Source organism: Humulus lupulus, chromosome 6 (assembly GCF_963169125.1).
Source record: "Humulus lupulus chromosome 6, drHumLupu1.1, whole genome shotgun sequence".
NCBI lineage: Eukaryota > Viridiplantae > Streptophyta > Magnoliopsida > Rosales > Cannabaceae > Humulus > Humulus lupulus.
Window position 1 is genome coordinate 197070010 of NC_084798.1, and position 9332 is coordinate 197079341.

Here is a 9332-nt window from a genome sequence, read left to right on the forward strand (position 1 = left end):
ACTGCTACCACTACTACTACTACCACTACTACTACTACCACTACTACTACAACTACTACTACCACTACTACCACTACCACTTCTACCACTACCACTACGACTACCACTACCACTACTGTCGAACTTGACTGGTAAGTCACAACTTCACAGCTAGTTCTGACACCATTGCCGATTCTGACTAGTAAGTCAGTGCCATTCACAAGTAAGCAAGATTTGCTAAGCATTTAATATGCAATTAATGTCCACATTTAAACACTTAACATGCCTAAATAATAACCACACATGTCACATATGGGGTGCAATTTTCTTACCTCTAGTTCGAGCGAGAAATAGTAAAAGAACGACCCTTGAGAACGATCGACCTTTTGATTCCTTAGCGATCACCTAGTCATAACCAAATATGGAATTCCATCAATAAAATAAGTAATAAATGGTTCCCGGACCTAAACCTAGCCTCTGAGACAACGAATCCTACTAATTCGGGTGGTAGGAACGATCCCGAGGCCTAAGGTTTGAGTTCCCATGATCAAAACACTACTTTGGCCACAAAATCCCTCAAGCGCCGCAGCCCCACCTTACTGAGCTACGACCCCCAGCCAAGACAGAGGTGCAGCCTCAAGCATTGGCACCAAGCGCCGCAGCCCTCCTTCCCCAGCGCCGCGGACCTTAGGCCCTTCAACTCCACCACCCACCTGCACAAAGTTTGGGCCGCGGCGCTCCAAGAACAGGGCCGCGGCCCCATTTGAAAACTCAGCCATAACCCCGATTTTCCACTTTTTAATCCTTCCAAAAACCTATCTAAACATCTCCAAATCCAAATCAAAGTTCCCAAACTTCCCAATGATCCAAAATAATCAAATCCTGAGGCTCAAAACAATCAAAAACTCATCAACACACAAAATCCAAATCAGAGCTAAGAAACTCTAAAACTCAAAACTTAAAGCTTAGATTACCTTTGATTAAGTTGTTTCTCGCTAAATCCTTCGGTCAAGAAGCTTCTAATCTTTCCTAGGATCGCTATGCCTCGATCCTTGCTTGATTCTGACTCCTAAAACCCAAGTTTCCTTCAAAATTGCGACGAACGGTCAAAAAGGATAATAGGCGCTAGAGAAAAAATGTTTGAACGTAGGTTTCCTTCTGACAGTTTACTTCAAGCTTAAGTAGTCTCAAGTAAATCCTAATGCTCGGGGTCCCAAAAACGTCCCTGGGGGCAAAATAGAAAAAACTCCCAGAATTTCCTCCTGATCTCACTAACTCCCAATATATCATCAAATAATCATTCTCATTATCCAATATCTCAATAATTGACCCCGTTATGACAAAACCATTAACTTGCATCCTAAGATCGTCTCATGCCAAATAGCTCGAACATATCCACATAATAATGAGATCTCATCCATAATCACAAACATACACCAAAATATACAAATATGCCCTCAGCGGGCCAAATTACCAAAATGCCTTTATAATGAAATGTGGACCCACATGCATGCATTTAACATCATATTATAATATAATTTACATAAACATGCATATAATAGTTTAATGACATAATAAAACAATTATGGCCCTCCCGACCTACTAATCCAATCATTAAATCGCATTAGGGATTTCGGGGCATTACATTGGTTATATAAAAATTTCATTAAAAGGGGTTTGAATACATATAAGGGATTCCAAAAGTTTAAAATGAAGTACAGTTACATCAAACATTAAAAAAATTGTCGACCTAAGAGGAAAAATCGAACTAATACTCTATGTTACTCAACAGTATATCTTGACCATGGTAGTCGAGCAGACCCAGTATGTACATGCTGCCCCTAGAGATTTCCAACTCATGGTTGATATGCTTTATCTTTGCCCTTACCTGCACCATATATCTTTCGTGGGCCTTCCAATTACATGAGTCATTTACACCGCTTGGAAAACATCCTTGTCAAACGGCCATGCCGGGTGACTGGGGATTGCACTATCAAAATGGACTCTCCTTCACGGCTTGCATTACACATGCTTGCTGACCGACCACACGTTCTACAAGATGGTTGAATATAAATTGTACAAATCATTCACAGATAGATATAATGCAAACAAATGTAACAAACTAAGATATATGACATGGGTGCATAACTCTAATTCAATTCCCAAATATGTGGTCATATCCAATTTTATGTCAATATTGGGGGCAATACCCTACTCTATGTGCATATACCGGTTTTATTACCTCAGGTCCTGCGCGAGAATCAAGACGACCTCGAGTGAGATCCTCCCCTGAGCCTTTTAGAAACCCTAGTCACAACGATATAAGATATGTTTAGTTTCCCAATCAATCACCACCCACAATAACTTTTCTATAGACCTTCCTAGGCCCCAAATACTCTTTAAATGTGACACAATATGTCTGTGGAACCTTAGGTTTCAATCCCCCAAGGTTACCCATTGAAACACTTGAAAATAACCCTAAAGTTTGGCTGCCAGCATGGGCCGGTCGACTACTTGGCACATCCCGATCGATCGCCTGGCCAAAATAGCCAGGCCTGCCAAAATCGTAGGTCAATCGACCGGGTGGCCAAGGCTGGTCAACCGAAGCAAGTCAGAGACCAATTCTGTACTCTTACTGTGTTTTTCTCAGCTCCCAACTCAAACCAAATTCGATTCAAACTTGTTTTTAACGGAATTAACATGAATTTTGACTTCAATAAAGCTTATATAAATGATATATATCATCAAAACACCTCTTAAACAATCAATTAACCCTTAAAAAACCAAGATTGCAAATCTAGGGTTCTAAACCCAATTTCGCCCCATTCCAAAAAATCAAGCTTAATCTTCTGTTTTAATAGGGATTTAGATAATTAAATCAACTTCTGCACTAGTTCTTATCATCAAATATTCCTCTAAACAACCCAGCACCCCCTTAATCGATGAAAATTTATCAAAAACCCCAAATTCTTCAAGAACATGAAGAACACCCAAAAACTTAATGAAACTCAAAGAAGAAGGAGAGCTTACCTATGGAAGTCCACCATTTCTCCAAGCTTAAACTTAGCTTCTAACAAATGATGTTTGGATAACTATGAAGAAGCCTTGTGTTTCTAGAGGAAGCCTAGAACGGGTGTAGCAGCCTCCTTCCCATACTCAGGCAATTTTTGTCCCATTTTAAGGTGAAAAAGACCATTTTACCCTTCCCACTAATTTCCATTTTAACGAATCTCAAGGGTATTTTTGGTCTTTCCACTTAAAACTCTAATTACACCTCAAATCTCCAAATTCATCGATTAATTCCTCAAACATAGTTATTTTACCAATTTATTTCATCTCCAATAAATCCCACAATATAAAAATTCCTAAAATACCCCTAGGCTCAACCCAACTCGAGTATTTCCTGTTTGTGACTTATTCGCTAAAACCGCTCGAAAGGATCCCCTCCTGATGAATATCAAATGTATATCCATATAATAATGTGGTCTCAAAGTATATACACTTAATAATTACAAATACACTATCAACGAGTCAAAATTATGAAAATGCCTATTTTTAACAAAAGTGGGTCTTTAAACGCATTTAATACACATAATCACACATAAAAAATCATATAATAATATAACTCATATAATTGCTCCACGTGCCTTCTCGGCACGCTAACCAAAGTAGTGAACCTCACTAGGTATTTTGGGACGTTACAAAAATATATTTACCTTATAGACTAAAGTAATTTATTTTAGAAAATAAAAATAAAAATGTGAGATGATAATTTTATTCTATTTTTTAATTCACTCTAGAGTGTGTTTGAAAAACTATCTTGTATAATTGGAATTGACTGACTGTAATTCAAGATAATTACTAGATTTGACTTGTTTGTTTAATCAAGTATTTACATTCTCTAATTCTCATAATCCCCATGAGAATTGAGTGTAATAATGGATGCACATTTTTCCCATTGGGATGAGACCCTGAGGGTAGTGGCGTAGATTCCCCATCTAAATAGAAAATGGGGTAGGGACGAGGATAATTTTTCGTTCCCGAATGTTAAACAAAATGGGAGTAGTGATGGCACTCCTTGCCCCAACATGGGCTTTTTAAATTTTTATTTATCTTTTAAAATATTTTTATGTATTTTTTTTATCTTTATTTATGTGTTATTGTACTATATTAATAACTTCTTAAAGATTTTAAATTTTATTTGGGATAATATTTAGAATTTTTTATTATAAATATTGTGTAATTTATTAATTTTTTATAATTCACCATTTTTATTTATTTTTAATGGGGATAGGAATTAAAATTGTTAATGGGGACAGAAATAGTGGGAGCACTCCCCGCCAATTCCTCGCCCCATGTGCATCCCTAATGTAATTAATAGGAATTCATATGTAACTATCACTTAACATCTAAACAAAATCTAATAATTATACAGTGGCTTCCGAAGACGCCCTAAGGAAAAGAAAAATATTTCTAATGTTAGAAGGTTGGATTGAGGTTTCCATTGAATAATGAAATTGTTATTCCATAAGAATTATGATTTGATTGTTTAATTGAAAAAACAAATATAGGAATGGACCCAATACAAGAATTGTAATTCCATATCACAGGTGTTGAATGCACATTTTTTATGTTTTTTTTACATTTTCGTGATCCCTAATTTTTTTTTCAATTTTACCAACTTAAGTTTTAAAAAATACAAATTTAAAGTTTCATAATTAGAAAAATGCTGTTTCAGAAAAAACAACTAAAAATATTACAAAGAACAATATAAATCAGAACAACTGAACATAAAAAAAAAAACTAAAAAAAAACTAAAAACAACAACTTGAAAACAACACAAATAAGAAGAAAAAAAAGGCAAAACCGTAGAATTTTTAAAATTTACCTAAAATAGTAATATTGATTTTTTTTTTGTTACAACGTAAAAATGTACTTTTTTTTTGCAAAATTAAGTATTTTTTTTTGTTTGTAATTTTTCCTATTTTCTAACTCATTTTTTCTAAACTAATAAGAAAAGGATGTCAATATAATTTCATTTTAGAGATGTTATTTGTTCTTTTTAGAAAGTAAGGCATGTGATATTGCTTATAAAGAAAATAAATAACATTTGATATTGATATAAAATAACTAACATAAACATATATTGTGAGAAGTGAAGAAGAAGAGAGTACAAGTATATTAAAATAAAATAAAGCATATGTATTAGAAATACTGCTGTGTCAAACAGAGCCTAGTGTATGATGAGTCCGTTTTTAGCATAGTTTTAACATGTGTTTAGGGTAAGTTTGAGTCATTTTGGTGGAGTGTGTTGCGGTATTATGCTTGTTTTGGTATGTTTGCAGGAAATAGGAGAAGAAATGTTGAAGTTTGGGAAATGACTGAAAAAGTAGCTGAAATTGGGAAATTTGTGCTATAAGTCGACAAAAAGAAAATGGAAGACTCATTTGTGGAGATAATTGGTAGATTTGAAGTTTGGAATCAAGATTTTGGAAGAATTAGAGGGGCTGCGGCGCCTGAGGGACGCGCTGCGGCGCTTGCTGAAGACAGAGAGGGGCGCGCTGGGCATTGATGCGCACTGCGGCGCCCGGATGCTAGGGCCGCGGCACGCGTGGCTGAGCGTGATTTTCAGATTGTCGAGTTTGTTAGATTTTTTTAGGGTTTTGATTTAAATACGTTTTGAGAGTTAATTATTGGATTCTATTGATAATTAGAGAGGAGATAAGTCATTAGAGGCAGAAGGAAAACATTAAAAACCTAGAGTTTGATTTCTTATTCTCTTCTGTAATTTCTCTACTGGATTTAATGTTTATATTTAATTTGATTGATGTCATTATGTCTGCTTTGAACTAATCTTGTTATTAGGGTTTTAGTGGATTCTTCTTGAAACTTTTGATATCTTAATGAAATTTTCCTGAATTTCTTTCATCTGCTGTGGATTATTTATCATATGCTTAATGCTTGTGAATGTTTGATCATCATTTACATGTTTATATGACTTTAACCTAAATTCTGAAAAGAAAAGGGTAATTATGCTATAGATAAATAATCACAATTTTATATTAGACGAAAGTACTTTTATGAATTGTGTAGTTTAGGGATTAAGTGTTTAAAGCCTGCAATATATTGATTTACCACAGAGACGTAGGAAATAGTATATTGTAGAGAATTATAGATCCTAATAAGACTATAATTTATAATTGAAATCTGCTACCACAATAGACTTAAGAAATCTTGAGAACTGGTTAGAAATCATAAGTGGATGGTTGATGAAACTAAAGCCCTAACTTTTGCATCTATTTGAATTAAATCAAATTTCATCTCTGCATTTCTTTAAGTGCTTAGTAGTTTTCTTCATTTTTAGTAATAGTTATCTTATTTATCAATCTGAAATTATTATTCAAATCAATTAGAATTAGAGGTTAATTATTGGTAATTAATAGCAGTCTTCGTGGGATCGACACTTTACTTATCATATATTACTTGATTAGACTGCGTATACTTATGTGTTACATTTTGGCGATCAAGTTTTTGGCGCCGTTGCCGGGGACTGTTTTTATTAATATCAATAAGTTAATTTTTGTTCTAAATTGATTTCTTTTTACATTTAATCCGGATCAAGGTTCTCTTGTGTTTCAGGACTAGTTGGTATATGCGAAGCAATAGAAAAAAATAGATTATACCAATAGACCGGGAAATTGAAAGGGCGTGCAGGCAGAACCGGAAAATAAAAGGAAATTGGAATTCACCATGGCTAACAATTTGGGAAATGGTGCGAATAATGGTCAAGGGGCTCCTGAGGTTCCAAGGGAGCAAGGAGCACGAACACTGAGAGATTATGTACTTCCTACTGTTACAGGAGTGCATTCATGCATTAGACCTCCAACCATTGCTGCCAACAACTTTGAGATTAAGCTAGCCATCCTTCAGATGGTTCAAACAACTGTTTAGTTTGGAGGTATGCCGACGGAGGATCCTAATTTACACATAGCTAATTTCCTGGAGTTATGTGCAACATTTAAGATGAATGGGGTGAGTGATGATGCTATAAGACTGAGGCTATTCCCATTTTCATTGAGGGATAGGGTGAAAAGTTGGTTGATTTCCTTACAAGAGAATTCGATCACTACATGGGAGGAGTTAGCTCAGAAATTTCTTGCCAAGTTCTTTCCTCCAGCAAAGGCTACAAAGTTAAGGGGTGAGATTAATAATTTTTATCAGTTGGATGGAGAGTCACTGTATGATTCTTGGGAGCGCTTTAAGGAGTTGCTAAGGAAGTGTCCGCACCATGGAATAGAAAAGTGGATGTTGGTGCATAATTTCTATAATGGGTTGAATGGGACGACAAGAACAATTATAGATGCTGCGGCGGGAGGTGCCTTTATGAGCAAAAGTGCTAATGAGGCATATGAGCTGTTAGAGGAGATGGCGATGAACAATTATCAATGGCCAAATGAAAGGGGGCAGCCAAAGAAGGTGGCTGGAATGATGGAAGTGGATGCCATAACCATGCTTACAGCTCAAGTAGCAGCCTTGATGAAGCAATTACAAAAGACTACACTCCCCTCTTAAGCTATGCAAGTTCAAAACTTATGTGAAGTGTGTGGTACATCCCATCAACCAAACCAATGCCCTGCTATAGACATGAATAATATGCCCATGGAAGAAGTCTAAGCCATAGGAAATTACCAAAGACAGCCTAATAATCCCAATTCCATGACTTACAACCCAGCTTGGAAGAACCATCCCAATTTTTCCTGGTCTAACAACCAAAACACCCTCCAACCTTATCCTCAACCTCACCCACCATATCAACCTACCCAAAATAGGCCACCTTATCCACAACAATATGCACACCAAAATCCTCCACCAGGCTATTATCAACCACAAAATAGACCACCCCCTCAAATGCCAATGAAACCAGTTGAAACCCAACCTGATGTGCTTAACCAATTCATGACTGAAACTAGGGCTTCCATAAGAAGTTTGGAGACTCAAATAGGGCAATTGGCTACTTTAATGACTAATAGAGCTCAAGGAAATTTTCCTAGCACTACAGAAGTTAATCCTAAAGAACAGTGCCAAGCTATTGCTTTGAGGAGTGGAACGAGATATGAAGGGCCAAAGAAGAGTCAGTCTGAAGGAGAAGAGAAAAAGTTGGATGATAAAAAGGTTACTGAAGACCTTAAGGAAGAGGAGGAGACCCCACCTGTAACTATTGAGCATCATGTGAGAGTTCCATATCCTCAAAGACTTCGCAAGCATAATTTGGATAAGCAGTTTGCAAAGTTTTTAGAGGTGTTCAAGAAGCTACATATCAATATACCATTTGCGGAGGCATTAGAACAGATGCCTAGTTATGTAAAATTTTTGAAGGAGATTCTCTCGAATAAGAGAAAGATGGGTGATTATGAAACAGTGGCATTAACAGAAGAATGTAGTGCGATTCTGCAAAGAAAGCTTCCTCAAAAGTTAAGAGATCCTGGGAGTTTTACCATTCCATGCACTATTGGGGAGTTTGAATGTAAGCATGCACTTTGTGATTTGGGGGCGAGTATTAATTTAATGCCTTTGTCTGTATTCCGGAGACTTGGTTTGGGGGAAGCTAGGCCAACTACAGTAACATTACAGCTAGCTGATAGATCTGTGAAGCATCCCCGTGGTATTATTGAAGATGTGTTGGTAAAGGTGGATAAGTTTATTTTTCCGGCTGATTTTATAGTTCTTGATATGGAGGAGGATGAGAATGTTCCAATTATTTTGGGGAGACCATTTTTAGCAACTGGGCAAGCATTGATTGATGTGCAAAAGGGAGAGTTGAAGCTGAGAGTTCAAGGGGAGGAAGTAGTATTTAATGTGTTCAAGGCTATGACTTATCCTAAAGCAAGTGATAGTTGTTTCTCTGTTGATGTGGTCGAAGAAGTAGTAGAAAGAAAAAAAAATTGAGAGAGGATCCTCTTGAGTTGAGTCTCACAACTGATGATTTAGATGGTGAGGAGAATGAAGAGGTGATGAGTTATTTAAAATGGATAAAATCAGCTGAGCTGTGGAAACATAAGAAATTTGAAGAGTTGGGTGCAGGACCAGACAGACCATTACCATCGATTCAGAAGCCACCTATTTTAGAATTAAAGGTTTTACCAGACCACCTTCGTTATGCTTATCTTGGGGAAAAAGAGACTCTTCCAGTTATAGTCTCATCATTTCTTTCGGAGGTTGAGGAAGAGAAATTGTTGAGGGTGTTACGAACTCATAAAACTGCTATAGGGTGTACTTTGGCTGATATAAGAGGAATTAGTCCATCGACAGTCATGCATAGAATTCTTATGGAAGATGAGGCAAAACCGGCTATT

At 36.5% G+C, this 9332-nt stretch overlaps 1 non-coding gene across 1 annotated transcript; it reads right to left on the bottom strand.

Annotated features, from left to right (window-relative positions):
• Nucleotides 1-7167: 7167 nt before the first annotated feature.
• Nucleotides 7168-7274, bottom strand: LOC133787700 (small nucleolar RNA R71). Its single transcript, XR_009872703.1, has one exon. It is a non-coding gene; the product is annotated as a small nucleolar RNA R71 (small nucleolar RNA).
• Between the last annotated feature and the right edge of the window lie 2058 nt (nt 7275-9332).